The 23,828-nt window shown below is 42.3% G+C and overlaps 2 protein-coding genes and 1 non-coding gene across 4 annotated transcripts in view; 1 reads left to right on the top strand and 2 right to left on the bottom strand.

Moving 5' to 3' along the window:
- The window catches only part of AVEN (apoptosis and caspase activation inhibitor), a 187,882-nt gene that overhangs the window by 158,986 nt on the left and 5,068 nt on the right, over positions 1–23,828 (bottom strand). The gene's annotated exons all lie outside the window — the stretch shown is intronic.
- Positions 1–23,828, top strand: part of CHRM5 (cholinergic receptor muscarinic 5) — a 99,667-nt gene that overhangs the window by 45,837 nt on the left and 30,002 nt on the right. The gene's annotated exons all lie outside the window — the stretch shown is intronic.
- On the bottom strand, positions 9,245–9,348 carry LOC112628228. The gene has a single exon (XR_003120389.1). It is a non-coding gene; the product is annotated as a U6 spliceosomal RNA (small nuclear RNA).

A 23,828-nucleotide genomic window follows, 5' to 3' on the forward strand; every position in this document is an offset into this window, starting at 1 on the left:
GAGGTTGCCAAGAGAATATTTAAAGATGATCTCTATCACCAAGAGCCTTCAGATAAGACAGTAAAACTTCAGAAGTTATTAACACTAATAACATATAACAAGCAGACAACAGAGCTTATTTAAAGTCTTCTACGTATAAGAACCTAGTTTTTGCAGGTCCCTGGTTCTACTTTCTTCTGAAGCAAAAAGGTCTAGAAAAGGCTTTCCTGTTTTGAAGCTAATAAGGAGTTCAAAAACATTCACACGTTTTTCACCCACCTCCTATGTTCCTCACAAAAGGTAAATTATATCACAGAAGGGAACAGGTAGAATAGAAAGAAATGAGAAAGAACACATTTAAGGAAACCCTCCAACAGAAAGTCACCAAAAACTAATTGTAGTGATTAATAACGTCAAATATGCTCAATTAAAATTTTACAATGTGTATAATTGAAAAATAATATTAATTCAGCCTATTTCAAAATGTTTAATGTTATTGAGCTTTAAAATATATCACTGATTAATAGTTAATTGCCAGCTTTTATATTTGTAACCCTATTAAGGTCATTTTTATCTTATATAATCATTTGGCCCATAGGCAATAACTTAACACTGCTTTTTTCACTATTAAAAAACATTATCTTTTTAACAACAGAAAAATTCATAAACCATCATAATTAAAGAATTCAATGACAGTTTTCGATATTTGAAAAGTGTGCTAGGGCCAGGCATTGTGGTTCATCCCTATAATCCCCACACTTCGGGAGGCCTAAGCCGGAGGATTACTTGAGCCCAAGAGCTCAAGACTGCCATGAGCTATGATCACGCCACTGCACTCCAGCCTGGGTGACAGAGCAAGACTCTGTCTCAAGAAAACTTTGTTTACTAGCCCTATATGAAAAAGGGAAAAAAGGCAGGGGGAACTACGCTAGCAAAAACAGTTCTTTCAAGAAGTGAAATTTCAATAAAAGACTGAATTAAAAAGGATATGGATATACAAAAAAAAGGACGTTTCCATTTGTCTTCGCGTATTAAATAAAATATACATTGTATATTAAATAAGATATACATCATATTTGAAAAAATGAATAAATGCAGTATATGGCATATATATGAATTTCTTGATGCCAGAACAATGCACCTAATAATAAATATTTGGGCTCCAAAACACTGTGGCCATTAAGAATAGGAATAAAATGATACACATGATAGTCAAATTCAACTGTTTCTCTAGCAAGAGAAGTATATAGAGCTGTCCTTCCTTGTGGTCAGTACAAGGAAAAAGCAGAGAGGAAGGGAGGAGAGGCATCCCAGGACCAAGAAAATGGGAACCCAACCCTCAGTGCAGCCGTCCAATGACTCGTCTCATTCCATCTCTCTCGTTCCCCAAGTCCTTATATCTTTCTCACGTGTGTCATGTTGCTTCAAAGCTGGCTAAAACTGGAAGGCACAGGAAGGTAATTAGCATCTGCAGGCAGCCCACACCAGGGACAGACTATGAGATTTCTTAAAATCAAGACCTTGTGAGTTCTATGCTTCAGTGACTTAAGGATAATTTGGGAAATTAGACTGGAGTAACTTTTATTGGACTAATTAGTGATTTTAAACTACACTTTGGGGAGGTCCTTTTAGGGAGGACCTAAGAAAGGAAGGGGGAAATGGCAATAGAATCAGTTTCATTTTATCTGCTTTAAAAAATGAGCTGCTTATAAGAATGTGGGACTTTTTCAGCTTTTTAACAAGGTTTGGTAACTACCAAATGAAGCCATTTTGCAAGTCCCAACTCCCAGGTAAAGTCTATGAGCTAGATTACCATCAACAGCTTTTCTAGTAAAGAAAGCATTAAATGGTCCTATACAAAGACAATGTGCTTCTTGGCATGGTTATAATCTTAGAGAAAAGATACGTTTTTGCTTTGCCAATCTATTTAATCCACAGACACACACAATAAGTAGTGACACAACTAGAAGGCCTATCGGTAAAAAACGTCCTTCGTTAAATCATATGATTAAAGCTCATCTTTATAAAAAATGTCTTTATATAAAGACCCTGAGCATTTCTGGGTGACCTTAGTGTGCAGAATGTATTCACCTCAACCATTGCCACTGACCATTTACTGTTTTTCTGAAGGGGGAAAGGGATGCTTCAGGTACATCTGCCTCTCTGTTCCATTTTTGCTAGGATTTCACTGCCTATGCTTAATGCTGCAAATGGCCAGATTTTCTTTTGTCTCTGTCTCAGTTAAATTTTCAACTCTCGTATCTACCAGCGCAAGTCTGGTTTCCTTAGTTACTCAGGTTTTAATGTCATCACATATCACTTTCCAGAAAAATCAGACCATTAAATAGCTGTCTTCTGGCCCACTTGAAGAAATTTCCAAACCCTCCAGTCACCAGAGGAAGAGAACTTAATTAACAAGTAAAGCATTGCTGAACTAGAAGGAACCTAGAGAGGTCAAGCCTCTGCCCTCAAGCAAGAACATGCAGAAATCACAGTGCACCAGCCTGTCCTATGGCTAGGTTCTGGGGTTATGTTTACTCTTCACCTGAGTTAACCATTGGTTTTTCCTGTATAAGCACAAATTTCCAATTTCTTAATCATTGTCATGGTCTGTTTTAAATTTCCTAAATTCCCCACCACCTTTTTAATGGTTATAATTAAATGGTTATAATCGAAATAAATGTAGCATACTAAGGACTTGACCAGTGACTCCTCCTCTCTACCACAACTTTTTTTTTTTTTTTTTTTTGGAGACAGAGTCTCACTCTGTTGCCCTGGCTAGAGTGCAATGGAGCAATCTCGGCTGACTGCAACCTCCGCCTCCTGAGTTCAAGCGATTCTCATGTCTCAGCCTCCTGAGTAGCTGGGATTACAGGCACCCACCACCACGCCCAGCTAATATTTGTATTTTTAGTAGAGGTGGGGTTTTGCCATGTTGGCCAGGCTGGTCTCAAACTCCTGACCTCAAGTGATCCATCTGCCTTGACCTCCCCAAGTGCTAGGATTACAAGTGTGAGCCACTGTGCCTGGCCAACTTTTTTAAATAAAATGAAAATAAAAATAGTATAGTTCCTTCCCAGGACAAACTCATTTCTTTAAGTACGACTCTAAGTGGCTCTTATTTTTACATTTGTCTGTCCTGCAATGTGTCCACAGAGAGCTACTTTTGCTCTTTGCACCACTAACTTGCCGACATTCATTTAACAATGTTTCCTGAGTAGTCACTGAGTCCCAGCACTGGATCAGGCATTGGGAACACAAAGACCAGTAAGCCAAGGGCCCCAGCCTCAAGAACTCACAGTGCTGTGGGAAACATGCAGAAGTAAACATATATAGTGTGATATCAGCTACTATAAAACATTCACAAGATGTTACGGAAGCACAGGAAAACCACCACCAATGGGGGAGAAGGGGGGATGGGGGACATCTTCAGGACCAGGCTTGTGAGCCAGTGGGAAGCAGGAGGATGACATCACGGGCTGAGGGAACAGTATGTACGAGGACCCCGGAGCGAGAAACAGTCCTGCTCTAGATGGAGACTCACGGCCTGAGATGCGCCTACTGAAGGAACGGCTGCTATCAGAGGGAACTCTCATTATCCCCTGCCTTGGTATTAGCAAAGAACGTGCTTCTAACCAAGAGCAACAGCTGTTCAAAACAAAACCCAGGGAAATCAACAATGGGAAATTTTGAAAAAAGACAAACACACTTAGCTGGGCGCGGTGGCTCACTCCTGTAATCCCAGCACTCTGGGAGGCCGACACGGGCACATCACCTGAGATCAGGAGTTTGAGACCAGCCTGGCCAACATGGCGAAACCCTATCTCTACTAAAAGCATGAAAAAGTAGCCGGGCGTGGTGGTTTGCACCTGAAATCCCAGCTACTTGGGAGGCTGAGGCAGAAGAATTGCTTGAACCCGGGAGGCAGAGATTACAGTGAATCAAGATCGTGCCGTTGCACTACAGCTTAAGCAACAAGAGCGAAACTCCGTCTCAAAAAAAAAAAAAAAGAAAGAAAAAAAAAGAATGCGTTTGAAGATTCTGGGAAGATGGCAGCAGCAGCAGTATGGCTTTCTCAGTTCCCCTGATAAAAAATACACAGAGCAACTAGGATAGCAAAATGAAAAACCCACAGGAAACAGCCACAAAAGCCTAGGTGACAAAGTATTTCCATAAAGTCCCAAATATGAGCAGGTACAAATCACCAACAGTCACAAGACCTGCAAAGTAGGTACCAGTGTCTGTGAGAGGAAGCAGACGGGATCAGTGCAGCATCTGGCAGACCTGGGCATCCCAACAAACAACAGGCACTCAACTGGAAAGTTCAGCGGGCCCATCTGGGAACAGCAGCTAAGTCTGTCACGTCTACTCCAATAGCTGGTGACTTCGAGGAATTTGCAGCTAAGGCTGAAGGAGCTGAGAATGTGGCCTCTTCACCTCTCACAACTAACTGGCCAAAGCTCTTTTGCCAGACAAAACTCCACTCTGAAGAGAAACTCCTGGGGACAGAATTCAAATTGAGCAGAAGAGGAATAATAGAAGATAAAGGGAAAGGAAGGGTCAGATAGAGCGGGTGAGGGGCGCTGGATCTGAGAAGCAGGGACCGTCTTTTTAAACACTCCCAGACAACAGAAGCCTTCTGGTACTCTCGAGTCCTGGCGTCTGAAAAGCTGCCCTTAACAGGTGTCTCCCTTCTAAAAGTTGGGAAAACCGACTTTCCACGAAGACGAGCAACAACAAAGGATCACAGTCAAATCCCACTCAAAGCTGTTAGCGTGCGGAAAAAGATAACAAAGGAGCACCCTTCTAAAAATTCCACAAAATATCCAAAAATGTTTTATTATAATACAATCTCACTGTTTAAGGATAATGGGGGAAATTAACTAAAAATTCCACCCTTGGTCTTTAGGAACAAAGAATAAAAAAGTGACAGTTGTCAACTCTCAATCTTGCTCAGAAACGGCAATACACGAGGGGAAAAAAAGTGAGTAGAGAGACTCTTAACAGAGAAAAAGGTAAACCAGCCCACAAAGCTAATGCTCAGTGACACGTCTCAAAGGGATCTTCACTCTATCCCTTTCCTTCTCCCGGCCCTTATATCTTTCTCATAGGTGTTATTTTATTTCAGAGATAAAATGATAAAAATGAGCAGCATGAAAGAGTAATTACCATTCGTTAGCAGAATCAAGAATTGGAGACAGTACATTCCTGGCTCCTTAGATGCACTCTAACTTTCCTTCAAACAATACACCCTCAGATCTGAACGGTAACCATCATGTGGACATAAAACTGGAAAGCAGCTGGGCGCGGTGGCTCATGCCTGTAATCCCAGCACTTTGGGATGCCAAGGCGGGCGGATAGCCCGAGGTCAGGAGTTCAAGACCAGCCTGGCCAACATGGAGAAACCCCATCTCTATTAAAAATACAAAATTAGCCGGCCATGGTGGTGCGTGCCTATAATTCCAGCTACTCGGAACCCAGGAGGCAGAGGTTGCGGTGAGCCGAGATTGTGCCATTGCACTCCAGCCTGGGCAACAAGAGCAAAACTCCATCTCAAAAAACAAAAACAAAACAAACAAAACTGGAAAGCAATTTCTCTCTCCTACGTACTGCATTAGAATGAAGTACACAGTACTATCAGATCAACAAAACCACAGAGTTTAAAAAATCTTATTATGTAGTAAAGTTACAATACTAATAGACACCGAGTTAGGCTCGCATCGGTACTGACCTCTCCATCTCACCTGGTCAATTATCTACTTCCTGGTACTTGATACTCTGCATGTGGCCACGCGACTCTTCATTCTTACAAATTTCCCCCTTTCCCTTCATGCCACACTTCAGTCAAAAGTATCTCAGCAATATGTATCTCCTGGGCTACAAAATGTAACCCAAATCTTTTTAAAATATTACCAATAGGAATTTTTGATCCAGTCAACAAACTTTTCTCCACTAACTAAACCCAAGTGTCTCTACCTGCTTGTATGCTATGGAGTATGTAATCAGAAACATTAAATACTCAGAGAATTCCCTTCTCCAGTATGTGGTCCATTTTAAACCAGCGTAACTGTTTTGTCAAAAACAAAAGGTTTGTTTCCTCTTCACATTCAGAGTTCCAGACCACTACCTTCTAAATAACTCGGGTTCACCAAAATATCATTTGCCAACCACGTGTGGTGGCACACACCTGTAATTGCAGCACTTTGGGAGGCCAAGGTGGGTGGATTACTAGAGCCCAGGAATTCAAGATCAGCCCGGGCAACATGGCAAAACCCCATCTCTACAAAAAAGTACCAAAAATTAGCCGGGCGTGGTGGCACATCCCTGTAGTCCAAGGTACTCAGGAGGCTGAGGTGGGAGGATCACCTCAGCCCAAGGTGGTCGAGGCTGTAATGAGCTGTGATTGTGCCACTGCATTCCTGGATGACAGAATGAGACGCTGTCTCAAGGGGAAAAAAAGAAAAAAGAAAAAAAGGTATCATTTGACAAAGCTTCTCACCTACAATGAACCCAACCACCTGTCTCAAATCCACTCACTCTGTTTACCTATTAACAATTCATCCAAAAGCCTAGAACTGAGCTCTCATACAAAATGAAACAAAGCAAAGCAACCACCACACCATTTTAAACAGCATGGAGACCTCATCCTCATTCCAATAAAGTTAAGCAGATTCCCCTAAGAATAACATTTCAAGAGAGAAGATATCAACCACTTAAGATTTTTCAGGTAATGTCCCTATCACCATGTAACTATCAATTCTCGTAAGATGCCAATTAACCGAGATAAGTGATTTCAGTAAGGTTTTTTGTTTTTTTGGGTTTTTTTGAGACAGGGTCTTGCTACTTCATCCAGGCTGGAGTACAGTAGTGCGATCAGCTTATTGCAACCTCCATCTCCCAGTTCAAGTAATTCTCCTGCCTCAGTCTCTCAAGTAGCTGAGACTACAGGTACATGCCACCACACCCAGCTAATTTTTGTATTCTTAGAAGAGACAGCGTTTCACCATGTTGGCCAGGCAGGTCTCGAACTCCTGACCTCAAGTGATCCACCCACCTCAGCCTCCCAAAGTGCTGGGATTACACGCGTGAGCCACTGCGCCCGGCCAGTAAGCCTAAGGTTCTAAAATGATTAAAAACTCCATTGTCTAGCAACTAAATAATGCACCACATACCATTTTGGTCAACAATGGACCACATTTACAACAGTGGTCCCATAAGGTCATAATGAAGCTGAAAATAATGTCATAGTGCAAGGCATTATTCACATGTTTGTGGCGATACTGGTGTAAACAAACCTACTACATTACCAGTCATATAAAAGTCTAGCACATACAATTATGTACAGTACATACTTGATAATGATACTAAATGGTTACTGATTTATTTACTATATTGTACTTCTTACCATTATTTTAGAGTATAGTCATTCTACTTACTTTTTAAAAAGCTAACTGTAAGCTTCAAGCAGGTCCTTCAGGAGGTATTCCAAAAGAAGGCATTGTTACATAGGAGATGACAGCTCCAGGCATTTTGCTGGCCCTAATGACCTTCCAGTGGTACAAGATGTAGAGATGGAAGACAGTGATATTGTGTCCGGAATTTATTAAGCTAAGTGTTATTACAAGAGTCAAAAAGGTAAAAATATTTAAAAGTTTATAAAGTAAGAACACTACAATAAACTAGGGCTAATTATTAAAAAAAAATTTATAAGTTTAGTGTAGCCTAAGTATACAGTGTTTATAAAGTCTACAGTAGTGTACAGTAATGTCCTAGGCCTTCATATTCACTCACCACTTACTCACTCACTCACTCACTCAGAGCAACTTTCAGTCCTGTAAGCTCCATTCATGGAAAGCACCCTATACAGGTGTACCATTTCTCATCCTATACACAGTAAGTTTACTGTACCTTTTCTATGTTTAGACACACAATACTCACCATTGTGTTACAACGGTCTACAGTACCCAGTACCGTAACATGCTGCACAGGTTTGTAGCCTAGGACAACAGGTTATACCATACAGCCTGGGTATACACTAGGCTACATCATCTAGGTTTACGTAAGTACCCTCTATGGTATTGCACAATGACAAATCACCTAACGACATATTTCTCAGACTATATCCCCATTAAGCAATACATGACTATTTATTGTAGCAAAACTTAGAAAAATAGAATTGCAAAGTCTTAAGCAGTTCTTTTGTCTGCAATTACACTTTAATGCATACAAGTTCAAAAACATCTTGATTTTTTAAACACCTTTTCCATGCCTCGAAATAGAGGTTTTAAAAGTGTAGTGTTCTTTTCAGCTTTTAGAACTTTCTTACTGATGCCTTTACAAGTTTGCTCCACAACATAAATCCAAGGAGGCAAATTAGAAATTTGGTGGAAACAATACTATTTCTCTTAAAGCATGTAGATCATCTGGTTTAAGCCTCTAGGCATCCTTGTTAACTAAAGGGCTACTGCCATCATCTGGCAGAGAACATCCCCTCTTCTCACACCACCTCACAACTCAAATGCATTTCAGTTCTCACTGCTCTTTCATGAGTACTTGCTCTGAGTACTAATGATAGGCAGCTGGAACTTCATAAAGCTGTGGATACCTTCATAAAAGCGCCTCATATCACATCATTCAAGCCTCTTTACTAAATTACAACCTTACTCTCCTTGTCATGAAAAGCTGTAAGTTTCACGAATTAGGCCAAATTTCATAAGGCACAAGATATAACCTTCACATAACTTTTTACTTGTTTTTTTAGAAAAGGGCCAAACTCCAGCCCTAACCAGTAAAAGCTATTTGATTTGCCATTTTGTATTAAAAAACAAATGGACCTACCAAAATTCTTTTCCTTTTAAGCACCTACCCTGTGTGGAGACAGTCTATATGCACACACTGACCAAATGGTGAGGAATAATCACTGGCCCAATCATCTGAAAAGTCTTTTTCTGCATATACGTTTTACCCGACAGAAAATGATTTCACATATGCTCCTCCAGCTTTCCAGCACCTGAAGCTCCTTTATGATTATTATACTTTAAGTTCCAGGGTACATGTACACAACGTGCAGGTTTGTTACATATGTATACATGTGCCATGTTGGTGTGCTGCACCCATTAACTTGTCATTTACATTAGGTATATCTCCTAATGTTATCCCTCCCCCAGGCCCCCACCCCATGACAGGCCCCAGTGTGTGATGTTCCCCTTCCCGTGTCCAAGTGTTCTCATTGTTCAATTCCCACCTATGAGTGAGAACATGCAGAAAAAATATGGAACACTTCATGAATTTGCGTGTCATCCTTGCGAAGGCGCCATGCTAATCTCTGTATCGTTCCAATTTTATTATACATGCTGCCAAACTGAGCACTGAAGCTCCTCTTTTGAATTTATTCTCCTCTTCAGTTCTTCCCTGATGACGAGTCTATAAAATGCCTATCTTTTCTCATTTCTGGCCTGGGTGAATTTTTCTATTAAAAAATTGCATCTTTTTCTTTTTCTAGAGATGGAGTCTTGCTCTGGCGCCCTGCCTTAGCCTATCAAGTAGCTGAGACTACAGGCACAGACCACCACATTCAGATAAAAAATATTTTCTGTATCTTTTTGTTTCTTTTTTTTTTTTTTTTTTTTTTTTTTTGAGACGGAGTTTCGCTCTTGTTGCCCAGGCTGGAGTGCAGTGGCGCCATCTCGGCTCACTGCAACCTCCCCTTCCCAGGTTCAAGCAATTCTCCTGCCTCAGCCTCCCAAATAGCTGGGATTACAGGAATGCATCACCACACCTAGCTAATTTTGTATTTTTAGTAGATACGGGGTTTCTCCGTGTTGGTCAGGCTGGTCTGGAACTCCCAACCTCAGGTGAACCACTGCGCCTGGCTTATTTTCTGTATATTTAAGAGCACTTACACATGGCCGGGTAAGGTGGTTCATGCCTGTAATCCCAGCACTTTGGGAGGCCAAGGCGGGCAGATCATTTGAGGTCAGGTGTTCGAGACCAGCCTGGCCAAAATGGTAAAACCCTGTATCTACTAAAAATACAAAACTTAACTGGACATGGTGGCAGGTGCCTGTAATCCCAGCTACTGGGGAGGCTGAGGCAGGAGAATCACTTGAACTCAGGAGGTGGAGGTTGCAGTGAGCCGAGGTTGCGCCACTGCACTCCAGCCTGGGTGGACAGAGCAAGACTCCATCTCAAAAATAAATATAAAATAAAGTAAGAGCACTTCCACATGACAACATTAACATGAAAAAGCAGTGAGCACTCACAGCACTTGTGTAAGCAGCATTCCTAAAGTCCATAGAAAGTAAATGACAACTACTGCAAAATTTGTACTTAAAGAATTCAAGTGCAAATATTTTGTAGATGGAATAAGACAGCATTGTTTGCAATAAAGACAAGTGCATGCATTATACTTAAAACCTACTCCACACAATGCATGACATTTGAAAGGTGTTTGGCTGGCATGCCCTCTAGCTGAACTGCTTTCTGTTGCTCCTCAGCTATCAAATAAATGGCATCATGGCCACATGTCAGCAAAAATTCCTTCCTTCCAATCTCAACAATTTTAACTAGACTGGAGAAACAAGAAAAAACATTTTTCAGAGGCAGAACGATTCACAATTTCCCCCATGACAAGACAGAATACTACTATAATCTGCATCTCCCTTCTGCAGCTCTTTTCAATTGTGACCTTTAGGAAGCTCTCCCAACATTAGGGAGGAAAAAATATTTAATTAAAAGAAAGGGCAGCAAAGGCGCCTGCAGAAGGGAGAAAGGTTTTACCTTGTATTAGAGAAAGGTGGATTTTCTCAAAGCTCCCCATCCATCAGAACAAAATGCAAATCCCAGGATCAGGATTATGCAGCAGGAAGGGTACACAAACTCTGAGGCTGGGCCACAGCCAGACATGCAAAGCCTGAACATCTGCATGCTGGTAAAATTCCCTTGGAGTTAGCAGTGCTAACATTATGGGTGCCTTACACCTTTTGCATAAGTATGAGATTATTTCTCTGCTGCACAGAAATTTAAAGACTCCAAGGATTCTGCCCACTGTGATTCAAAAAGGAAGGCATCCCCCGCCCCCCACTCTCCAGCTTACATTTTCCTGATCTTCTGGCCAGAAGGATGAGATTTCTCTTGGATTTTTGCTACCTCTATACCACCACTGCAGCTCTTCTGAAAGCTTGCCTTTGGCTCAAAGCCAGATAGAAAAGAGCAATGAGGCCGGGTAGGTGCCTCATGCCAGCACTTCGGGGGGCCGAGGCGGGTGGATCATGAGGTCAGGAGTTCAAGACCAGCCTGGCCAACATGGTGAAACCCTGTCTCTACTAAATATACAAAAATTAGACTGGCGTGGTGGCGTGCGCCTGTAATCCCAGCTTCTCAGGAGGATGAGGCAGAATTGCTTGAATCCAGGAGGAGGTTGCAGTGAACCGATATCACGCCACTGCACTCCAGCCTGGCGACAGAGCGAGACCCAGTCTCAAAAAAAAAAAAAAAAAAAGGAAAAGAACAATGAGAAACTTACCCCTCTCATCCCCCACTCAGGTTGCTTCTCCAGGCTTCCACTTCACAATCTGCCAGCTTTTCTTTACTTTTCTGAGTCCTCAGGTAATCTGCCCACTGAGTTTGGTTGCCATCAGCAAGAGAAATAGGCTGCAGTGGACTAACCTCATCTTGGCCAAGTCCTCCCTAGTAATCTTAGTAATAGTTGTTGCAGCAGCATCTCTCTTGGCCGCATCACATAATGATAGCCGATACACATCAGAGCTCAGGCCCAGCCCCCCTCTCACCTTCCTCTCGATGATGCTGTCAGGGTAGAGAGAGCCTAGTCATTCATTCTTGTGAAACCTGAGATTTGGTGCACAATTTCTTAACCTCCTCTTAGGTGTCACCATTTATTTCAGACTCTAACAAAAGCTGGAAGAAAACAAAAAAGCTCTCTGACCTCTGGAACACTGTCCTATTCTTGCCCCTCCTCTGTAAGGCTCTGTCGCTTGCCGTCCCTTCAATCACGCCAGGCTTCAAAGGCCAGGTGGGCAGTTAAATATTAAGTGTAAACAGCTGCTTACTGTGTGCTGCTAGCAACTAAAAAGACCTAATCTATACACCTTCAGGCTGTGAAGGGCATCAAAGAAAGAAAACACATGTTAGAAATCCTGACAGATGCCACTTTTTTGGCCAGGGAAATTTAAACTCATTCTGGCTTTTTTTTTTTATTGATGGCAAAATAGAGGACTCTAACCAGAGACGAGCCCAGAGAGTGGATTTGATTTCAGATGAAGCTAAACCCCTTTTCCCTTCACTGGTTTTAATTGTAACAGGAAAAGCATAAAACCTGCTACCAGAAAATCAATGTGAATGTTTCCAGAATATTGGAAGTAATCCCTTGCTTAAACACAAAATCCATTATTCCATTACATAGCAAATATCTACGGAGAGCTGACACTAGGCCAGGCATTAGTCAATGTGCATGGAATATAGCAGTGAACGAGACCGAGTCCAAGCAGCCATGAAGTTTGCATTTCACCAGAGGAGTCAAACAACAAAAAATGAATACTTTATAATGCTAGTATAAATACATAAGACACAATAACTTCAGGTAGTGATAAATGGTATCAAAATAAAGTAGGTGTGAGATGGGCCGGGCGCGGTGGCTCAAGCCTGTAATCCCAGCACTTTGGGAGGCCGAGACGGGCGAATCACAAGGTCAGGAGATCGAGACCATCCTGGCTAACGCGGTGAAACCCCGTCTCTACTAAAAAGTACAAAAAACCAGCCGGGCGAGGTGGCGGGCGCCTGTAGTCCCAGCTACTCGGGAGGCTGAGGCAGGAGAATGGCGTAAACCCGGGAGGCGGAGCTTGTAGTGAGCTGAGATCTGGCCACTGCACTCCAGCCTGGGCGACAGAGCGAGACTCCGTCTCAAAAAAAAAAAAAATAAAATAAAGTAGGTGTGAGATGAAGAGCGATGGGGGCAACCTCTGCAAGGAAACCTCTGAAGGCCGGGTGCGGTGGCTTACACCTATAATCCCAGCATTTTGAGAGGCCGAGGCGGGCAGATCTCCCGAGCTCAGCAGCCTGGGCAACAAGGCCAAACCCCGTCTCTACAAAAACACAAAACAATTAGCCAGGAGGGCTGGTGCGCACCTGTGGTCCCAGCCGCTCGGGAGGCTGAGGTGGGAGGATCGCTTCAGCCTGGGAGGCAGAGGTTACAGTGAGCTGAGATCACTCCAGGCTGGGTGACAGAGCAAGACCCCCTCTCAAAAAAAAAAAAAAAGAAAGAAAGAAAGGAAAAGAAAACAGAAAAGAAACCTCTGCCAACTAATATTTCAGCAGAGAACTAGAAGGAATAAGGAAGCAAGCCATGCCAAGATCTAGGGGTAGAAACGCAGAACATTCCGGGCAGCAGGTTCTCAGACCCTCAGGAGGGAACAATCCTGCCGCACTGAAGGGTCAGAAACAAAGCGGGTATTATGGATACACCGGTCTGAAGGAGGAGGAAAGAGAGAAGTCATGAGGTCTAAGAGATAAGCAGGACTCAGATCATGAAGGGCCTTATACGGCCTGGTAAGGAATTTGGGTTTTATTCTAAATGTGATGGGAAGACAGATCTACAGAGACACAAAACAGGCAAGGTTTAATCTGACCATCTTCCTCATCCTCGATCTCAACCAAAAAAAAAAAATGACTTTCAAATTCAGAGCAAAGCCTAATGTTGAAATCTACTTCATCCTCAGTTCTAACAGATCAAAGAGAAATCAATACAAAGTAAAATCACAAATGTATGCATGCATTTATTTATCTTAGAGACAGGATCTTGCTCTGTCACCCAGGCTGGAGTACAGTGGCACAGTCATCTCTCACTGCAGCCTCACACTCCTGGGCTCAAGCAATCCTCCTGCCTCAGCCTCCCAGGTAGCTAGGATTACAGGCATGCACCACCATGCCCAGCTAATCTTATTTTTATGCATGTCCTCATACCTCTCCAAACACACACACACACACACTTTAATGAAGGTATGTCAAAGGAGCACAGGAGCCAACTGAAGGTGCTCCCAATGGCCAAAACTGGAATGAACTAGAGCAACAACAAAAAGTAGTATTGGGTTGGAGCACACAGCATGAAATAAATATCCATGAGTCCATACTAGTAAAAATGATCGAGTAAATACATAAATGAGGTAGACAAATCTCCCATATAGAATTCCAAATAATTTATATATAGACACTCCACCCTCAAGGAAGGTGCTACCCAGTGACTTCCTTCCAAAGGGTGCCATGTAGAAAGCGGGGCAGGGTGCAGGCAACAAGTAACTTTACAGTGCAGAAACCTGACAAATAACTACTTCATGCAGGTGATCAAGGTTTACATCAACAGCAATAACGCATGTTGACAGTGTGTGGATGGAGGCGCATCCTACAATATACCTGACCAGTACTCCTCAAAACATCAAGGTCACCAAAAACAAGGAAAGTCTGAGAGACGTGACAACTACATATAATGTAGTATACTTTGATCCTGAAAGAGAGAAACGATGGACGTTAGGTAAAGTCCAAGGAAACCTGAATAAAGTATGGACTTTATTTAATAATCATATATCGATATTGGTTCATTAATTGTAACACATGTGGCATACTAATGTGAGATGCTAATAACAAGAAAAACTGGGTACAGAGTAATTGGGAACTTTCTAGACTAGTCTCTCAATTTTTTTGTCAATCTAAAAATGTTCTTAAAAGTCTGTAAAGCTTAATAAATACATATATTTTATATATATGCAGAGAGTGAGTGTGTGTGCCCTGCGGCATACATGCTCTGAAACCACAGACCTTATAAAGTCAATCATCTTATCCTATTGCTATGAGTTGCTTCAGCTGTTACAACAATGAGACAAAAATTAGCTTCTAGTCAAGTACACAATTGAGATGCTGGGCCTTTTACTTTTGCTGAACGAGCACCAGCTGCACTCTACCTAACTCTTAAGTATATGGGGACATCCAGAAAACATTTTTGCCTCTTTAAATAAGTTCACAATAACAATATCAATAATCACTATTATGGGGGAAGTGGGTTTGGTGATAAAAAATAAAGCAAATATTACACAGATTTTAAGTCTGAATAAAAGTGTGAATGCTATATCCCAGAGCTTAAAAGAATCCGTAAGTCAAAAATGATGGTCCAGTTGTAGGCTAAATACAGGTGTGATAAACCTTATTTAGTTCAGACACTTGGGCGGAGGGTTAGGGGGGCTGTTTATGTGAATATTTTAGGGGGGGAAATGAATATGTTTATTATTGACCATAGAATGCAATTCTTGTTTTTCAAAAGAAGACATGGGTTTAGAAGGTTGAGAAACACAGGGCATGACTCCTCCAGAAAAACACAGGCTAAAAGATAAGAACTCCAAAAATTTTCAAACCGAAGTTCACTTGTATCTTTTTTACTGCTTTATTAAAGATATCAACTTCTACCTGTGATAGGCAGAATTCCAGGTGCCTCAAAGATGTCCATGTCCTCATCCCCTGAATATGAATATGTGAGACTGCAGAGCAAATTGGAATTAAAATTGCAGCTAGGAATCAAGGTTGCTAATCAGCTGACATTAAAATAGGGAGAATATGCGGGGTTATACAGGTGAGCCCAGGGAATCACAAGAGTCCTTAAAAGCGAAAGAGGGAGGCAGAAGAGGAGAGAAAGGGAAAGAGATGTGACCAAAGAAGTAAGGTCCGAGGCATGCTATGTTTCTGGCTTTGAAGGCGGAGGAAGGGGCCAAGAGCCAAGGAATTGGGCAGCCTCTAGAAGCTGAAAAGGAAAGGAGGCAGATGCTCGCAGGGTCCTCCAGAAAGGAACTCAGCCCGGCAGACGCCTTGATTTTAGCCCGGTGAGACCCGTTTTGGACTCTTAAACTCCAGAACTGTAATAAACTTGTATGTTTTAAGCCACTACATTTGTGGTAATTTATCACAGCAGCAATAAAAACTAATACACTGCCTATAGAACTCTCCTGCTTTTAGGAGGCAAGCCCTTTTACCCCAACATCAAAGTGATATTTTTACCACATGCAAATTAAAGGAAAGGAAAAAAGTTATCAATAAGTGTGAAGTAAACAAGAGGATCAAGAGATCAGGAACTACAAGAATTATAAGTAAACTACAGCAGAGAGCAGGCTAATCAAGTCACTCCAGGGATGGTCAGGTGATCTTAGTTAGCCACAAAGTTCATTTGAAATCTTCACACTAACCACTGTAAGAAAAAACCCAAAAACCTATTTTCTTGTGGTTAGAGAGACAGCAATCAATATTATTTGTGTCAGAAAACTAAAAAGGGACCAGGCACAGGGGCTCACACCTGTAATCCCAACACTTTGGGAGGCTGAAGCAGGAGGGTTAGGCCCAGGAGTCTGAGACCAGCCTGGGCAACATAGGGAGACTCTGTCTCTACACCAAAAAAAAAAAAAAAAAAAGATCAGGGCATGGTAGCACACACCTGTGGTCCCAGCTACTCACGAGGCTGAAGCGGGCAGATCACTTGAGCTCAGGGATTCAAGACCAACCTGGGCAACATGGCAAAACCTTGTCTCCACAAAAAATACAAAAATTAGCCAGATGTGGTGGCATGTGCCTGTAATCCCAGCTACTCAGGTGGCTGAAGCACGAGAATCACTTGAACCCAGGAGGTAGAGGTTGCAATGAGTCCCTGTCTCAAAAAAAAAAAAAGAAGCACTTTGCCCACAGAATATTCATTAAAAGAAAACTATCAAATTAAAACTATAAATTACTGTAAATAAAAAGGAAGGCCAAGGCACAGTGGCTCACACCTGTAATCCCAGCACTTTGGGAGGCCGAGGCGGGCAGATCATGAGGTCAGGAGTTCAAGACCAGCCTGACCAACATGGTGAAACCCCGTCTCTACTAAAAAAAAAAAATACAAAAATTAGCCGGGCGTGGTGGCAGGTGCCTGTAATCCCAGCTACTTGGGAGGCTGAGGGAGGAGAATCGCTTGAACCCAGGAGGTAGAGGTTGCAATGAGTCGAGATTGTGCCACTGCACTCCAGTCTGGGCAACAGAGTGAGACTCCAGCTCAAAAAAAAAAAAAAAAAAGGTGGTGAGGCTGCGCGCTGTGGCTCATACCTGTAATCCTAGCACTTTGGGAGGCCGAGGCAGGTGGATTACCTGAGGTCAGGATTTTGAGGCCAGTCCAGCCAACGTGGTGAAACCCCGTCTCTACTAAAAATACAAAAATTGCCTGGGCGTGGTGGTAGGAGCCTGTAATCCAGCTACTTGGGAGGCTGAGGTAGGAGAATCGTTCGAGCCCGGGAGGCAGAGGATGCAATGAGCAGAGATCGCACCACTGCACTCCAGCCTGGGTGACGGAGTGAGACTCCATCTCAAAACAAAAAAGGGTGGCATTTGAGGTGAGCATGTGAAAATGAATAAGATTCTGAAATATGAAGTGTGGGAGGGAAATGTAATTTACTACAGTTTGGGTTGCAAACTATAGAAACCAACTCTGGCTAATTTAGGTAGAAAAGGAATTTACTAAAAGAATTTCTAGTAGCTTATAAAATCGACAAGAAGTTTAGAGAAATAGGCTGAATAAAAAACAAGCAGGAAGCAGGCAGCTGAGAAGCCAGCCACAGGAACAATCAGAGAAGTAGATTAGAGTGGTTAGGATGCCACGGTAACTGCCACAGTGAAGACTCTCTTAAGTGTCCTTTCATCTATACGTCATTGCTCAAGATTCGAAGCCTAATAAAGGACGTTATTGGGTCATCTGGTGAAACCTCTGTAAGGTTAAATAGAATTGTAGCAAGGTTAATGTCCTGATTTTGATAATTGTGCAATGGTTATAAAAGATTTCTTTGCTTTTAGGAAATACACATTGAAGTATTTAGGGGTAAAGGGGTATCATATCCACCACCACTCAAAGGTTCAGAAAGAAAAAAAAAAATTGTATGTGTGTGTTTTTTTGGTTTGGTTTGGTTTTGTGTGTGTGTGTGTGTGTGTGTGTGTGCGCGCGTACGTGCGTGTGGAAAGCGGAGGAAGGAGAAAAAGACAGGCAGTGAACCTGTCCAAACTCAAGTGATCATCTTGCCCCACAAAGCCCGCGTTTACACTTACCACACGTGACACCACATAATCTCACCACCCAGAGATAATCCCGACAGTTTTTATGTGCGTTGTCTTGCCTACTGTCTTCCCTACTTTTATAATAACAATATGTTTGTAGAATCATCTTTTCAAATTGGAATATGTCTATGCTTCCGATAATACACGACAGTAAAAAATATGAATGAAGGAAAGACAAAGTTCTATATAATCCCTATATTTTCCCTACTCCAAACACAGATTAACAGTTTGATATTATTCTTCTACCCTTTTGAGAGTTTTAAATGCATACATACACCTTATAATTTTCACATACTGTCATTTTTTTTTTTTTACTTAAAAGTCTTATGACATCTTCCCAGTTTTATGAGAAAAGAATCTACATCAAATGTTAAGGGGAAAATTAAATTTTTTTTAAAAAAACTGTTTTAGGAACTGGGCATGGTGGTTCACGTCTGTAATCCCAGCACTGTGGCAGGCTGAGGCAGGGGGATCACTTGAGTCCAGGAGTTCAAGACCAGCCTGGGCAACATAGGCAGACCCTGTTTCTACAAAAAAAAAAAAAATTGAAAAGGAAATGATTTTTAAACTTTAGGAGTTGTTTACATATTCATAGTATTACTGAGTTTAAATAGAAAAGAAGCAGCAAAACAAAACACAATACTTGGGAATGGAGTGAAGAACACTAAGGGAAAATAGGAAGCCAAGCTTTGTCTTTAGAACAATACTCATTTTTTCAACAAGGTTTGCTCCCAGCAAAATCATGACTTCCTTGGAAGGACTTGAAGTGTAATGTATCTGTAACAGGGATTAAGACTTCTTCAATAATACAAGACTAATCTTTAATTAGCCCAAATATTGAACAGAGACACTCTATTTTATTATCAACCTTGTAGTAAAAGGAAAAAATGATGTTGAAACATTCTAGTCCTCAATATCATGAAGCCAGCTCACAAGAATGTGAACGCTAGATTCACAATAGAACTATAAATTCCAAACTGGGCATGGTGGCTCACACCTGTAATCCCAGCACTTTGGGAGGCCAAGGCAGGCAGATCACTTGAGGTCAGAAGTTCGAGACCAGCCTGGCCAACATGGTACAACCCCATCTCTACTAAAAATACAAAAATTAGCCAGGCATGGTGGCACATGTCTGTAATCCCAGCTACTCGGGAGGCTGAGGCAGGAGAATCTCTTGAACCCAGAAGGCAGAGGTTGCAGGGAGCTGAGATCACGCCACTACCCTCCAGCCTGGGTGACAGAGTGAGACAGAGTGAGACTTCATCTCAAAAAAAGAACTATGAATTCCAAATCCACTATGTAAATAAAATTCACATTGCATGAAACTCTTTGAGAATACTAGGTTTGGGGGGGTTTTCTTCTTTCGTTTTGTTTTGTTTTGTTTGAGACAGAGTCTCGCTCTGTCACCCAGGCTGGAGTGCAGTGGCGTGATCTCGCCTCACTGCAAGCTCTGCCTCCCGGGTTCACATCATTCTCCTGCCTCAGCCTCCCGAGCTGGGACTACAGGTGCCCGCCACCTCTCCCGGCTAATTTTTTTGTATTTTTAGTAGAGATGAGGTTTCACCGTGTTAGGCTGACCTCGTGATCCGCCTGCCTCAGCCTCCCAAAATGCTGGGATTACAGGCATGAGCCACCACGCCCGGCCTGGTTTGGGGGGTTTTGTTGAGACACAGTCTCAGCTGTCACCCAGGCTAGAGAGCAGTGGTGTGATCATAGCTCACTGCAACCTCCAATTCCTGGGTTAAAAATCTTCCTGCCTCGGCCTCCTGAGTAGGTGGGAATACAGGCGTGCACCACCGTGCCTGGCTAAATTTTTTGTTGTTGTTGTTGACAGGGATCTTGCTTTGTTGCCCAGGCTGGTCTTGAAATCCTGGCCTTAAGCAATCCTCCCACCTCACCCTCCCAAAGTGCTGGGATTACAGGTATGAGCCACTATACCTGGCCTAAATATTTTTTAATTTTCCCCAAATGTAACTGTGAATGGTCCTTTCAAGCCAGAAATTATAGAAATCCAAAATAGATGACTGTATTTGTTTCACAGAATATACATCTATTGGCCAGGCGCGGTGGCTCACGCCTGTAATCCCAGCACTTTGGGAGGCCGAGACGGGCGGATCACGAGGTCAGGAGATCAAGACCATCCTGGCGAACACGGTGAAACCCCGTCTCTACTTAAAAATACAAAGAAAAAAAAAAACTAGCCGGGCGAGGTGGCGGGCACCTGTAGTCCCAGCTACTCGGGAGGCTGAGGCAGGAGAATGGCGTAAACCCGGGAGGCGGAGCTTGCAGTGAGCTGAGATCCGGCCACTGCACTCCGGCCTGGGCGACAGAGCCAGACTCCATCTCAAAAAAAAAAAAAAAAAAAAAAAAAGAAAAGAATATACATCTATTAACAAACTCTCAATGTCAGTAACTTGACACAGTTAAATACAGAAATAGAAGAATCACAACACTGATAATGATAATCCAAAAGAATACACATGAGATTTTTTGTAACAGCCTATCATCCCAATTATGCTTTGCTTAGGTTAATTTGTCTTTTTGAGACAGAGTTTTGCTCTTGTTGCCCAGGCTGGAGTGCAATGGTGCGATCTCGGCTCACTGCAACCTCCACCTTCCGGGTTCAAGCGATTCTCCTGTCTCAGCCTCCCGAGTAGCTGGGATTACAGGCACATGCCACCAGGCCTGGCTAATTTTTGTATTTCTAATAGTGACAGGGTTTCATCATATTGGTGAGGCTGGTCTCGAACTCCTGACCTCAGGTGATCCGCCCACCTCGGTCTCCCAAAGTACTGGGATTATGGGCATGAGCCACTGCACCCGGCCTGCTTAGATTAATATTCAAATGTTTGCTATACCTCAATGTAAGTTTGACTTGGTACTAAAGATATATGGATGAGACAGATTTGTATCAGTCCTTAATGGCAGGAGGACTCAAAGGTAGAATTAAGTTTTTACAACAGGGAATGCATTCTATCAATCTCCTATATATTTTTTGATTGTTGCTCTGTTTGCACACACACCAATGATGTGATATGGGTGGTAGGAAACAGCATCCTTGGCAGTGTTGTTTTCACAGGAATTGTCTTTTAAGCAATTTAAGGCTTACAAAATCAGGCTGGTCAAATTATAACAACAGCATCCTAGCAGCATCAAGGTAAAACACACACATCAATTAGTATTTCTTTTCAGCATCCTTTGACAAAACCCACTCAAAAGTGAAATATTGTCCATAACCATTATCCATGCACTGCCCCATGACACCTTTATAGAAAATTTTCAGACTAACAAAGCTGTTAATTATTTCCATCCAAGAGAAAAACTATTAAAGTATTTATTCCTGGCACCTCAACACACACATACACACACACACGGCTTCTAACAAAAGAAAAAAAATAATTCAAAGAGAACTAATCCAGTGCCGTAATAAGTTAGTCAGTAGCTTCTATAAAATAGAAATTATGATGTGTCACTATGGTCTTTATTGCGCCCTTTGATACTTCAAAGTGCATCAGGAAATAGTGACATCTGAATAGAAAACACCTTTGCAACCACTTAATTTCTAGAAAAAGGCTAGTTAAGTCATGCTATGGTGTGGTTAGGATCAAATGACCTACGTAACCTCTCTCGAGCTCACTTGCCCAGTGCTGTAAAAAGTAATCACTACTTTTTCTGAAAAAAAAAATGAGAAAACCAACAATGACTTAGTACCTACTCTTCCAGAAAACACACGCCAGTGGTATTGATTCATGAGCGAGCTATTTCCATCCTAGCAGCGGTTTAAAACAAACGCAGTAACACTATTAAGAAGGACAAAAGTGGCCGGGCGCGGTGGCTCACGCCTGTAATCCCAGCACTTTGGGAGGCCGAGGCGGGCGGATCACCAAGTCAGGAGATCCAGACCATCCTGGCTAACATGGTAAAACCCCGTCTCTACTAAAAATACAAAAAAAAAGAGCCGGATGCGGTGGTGGGCACCTGTAATCCCAGCTACTCGGGAGGCTGAGGCAGGAGAACGGCGTGAGCCTGGGAGGCGGAGCTTGCAGGGAGCCGAGATCGCGCCACTGCACTCCAGCCTGGACGACAGAGGGAGACTGTCTCAAAAAAAAAAAAAAAAGAAAGAAAGAAAAAGAAAAGAACGACAAAACCTGGAAACCATATTCTGCAAATGATGGATAGCCAGAAAACAAAAAAGCTCTGAATGAATTCATGCAATGAACCATCTTCCCTTATAAGAAACAAAGGTGCTATGATCTTATCTGTCCTCAAAACGAGTGTGCACATACCTAGGGGTTCAGAAAGATTTTCCAAGGAGTATATGAGCAGCATGTTTTTCAGGGAATCAACTTCCAGATATTCAAGATCCCCGGTCTTTCCCAAAAGCAGTCTACCCTAGAACGCACCTGAAGACAGCACAACTCCTTCTCAGCCATTCTCAACCTGGCTGTATTCCCCAAGCCCCAACAATAGGACAATTTTAAATATAGATGTTAAGGAAGTGTAATTCTAAAGAACATGTAAAATGTACTCTGCAAATCAGGTAGTTCCAATTCTTTGCTTTCAACCCAAGTGATGGAGAACCTAATATAGTGATCACTTGACAGATTCTTAAAATACTCTAAAAATAATTTTTTGGTATATAAGTAGAGATATTTAATGAACTGAGTGACACTGATATGGCAAAACTCCAACATTCCCATCTACCTATTGATGTGACCAATGTTTCTCAATCCTTACATCTATAAAATCAAAAATTGAGAAAAGAATTGACACTGAATCCTATCTCATGCAGGTAATAAGTAATGTTCATCCATGGATACTCAAACTCATTAGGGAAAATGAGACTTGTTTACAATGAAGTTTTACCTTTATGTTTAACAACTGCAAGGCTGGGCATGGTGGCTCACGCCTGTAATCCTAGCACTTCACAAGGCAGAGGCAGGCAGACTGCCTGAGCTCAGGAGTTCGAAACCAGCCTGAGCAACACAGTGAAACCCCATCTCTACTAAAATACAAAAAATTAGCCAGGCGAGGCAGCGTGCACCTGCAGTCCCAGCTACTCAGGAGGCTGAGGCAGGAGAATTGCTTGAACCCAGGAGGCGGAGATTGCAGTGAGCCGAGATCATGCCACTGCACTCCAGCCTGGGTGACAGAGCGAGACTCCGTCTCAAAAAAAAATTTGCAAATCAAAATAACTGTATATATTAATCAATGTAATCTAATTCAGTCTAAAAGAAAAAATAGCACCCAAGCCTGTAGAGTTACATAACATTTTTAAGTCAACATTTATTACAGGAAAACATGAAATGGTAACCACTAAAAGATTTTCAAGTATGAAAATATATTCTGTTGAATAAGGTTCTGTGGGGAGATGGGGAATTAAAATACAAGTAAAATAGAATAAGAAACGATGGAAATCTTCACACTACTAAAGAGTTGGGTTTTGTTTTTTGTTTTGAGACAGAGTCTCACTGTCTCCAGGGTAGAGTGCAGTGGCGTGATCTCGGCTCACTGCAATCTCCACCTCCCAGGTTCAAGCGATTCTCCCACCTCAGCCTCCCAAGTAGCTGGAACTACAGGCGCGTGCCACCACGCCCAGCTAACTTTTGTATTTTTAGTAGAGACAGGGTTTCACCATGTTGGCCAGGATGTTCTCCATCTCTTGACCTCATGATCCACACACCACGGCCTCCCAAAGTGCTGGGATTACAGGCGTGAGCCAC

This window comes from Theropithecus gelada, chromosome 7a, assembly GCF_003255815.1.
Source record: "Theropithecus gelada isolate Dixy chromosome 7a, Tgel_1.0, whole genome shotgun sequence".
NCBI lineage: Eukaryota > Metazoa > Chordata > Mammalia > Primates > Cercopithecidae > Theropithecus > Theropithecus gelada.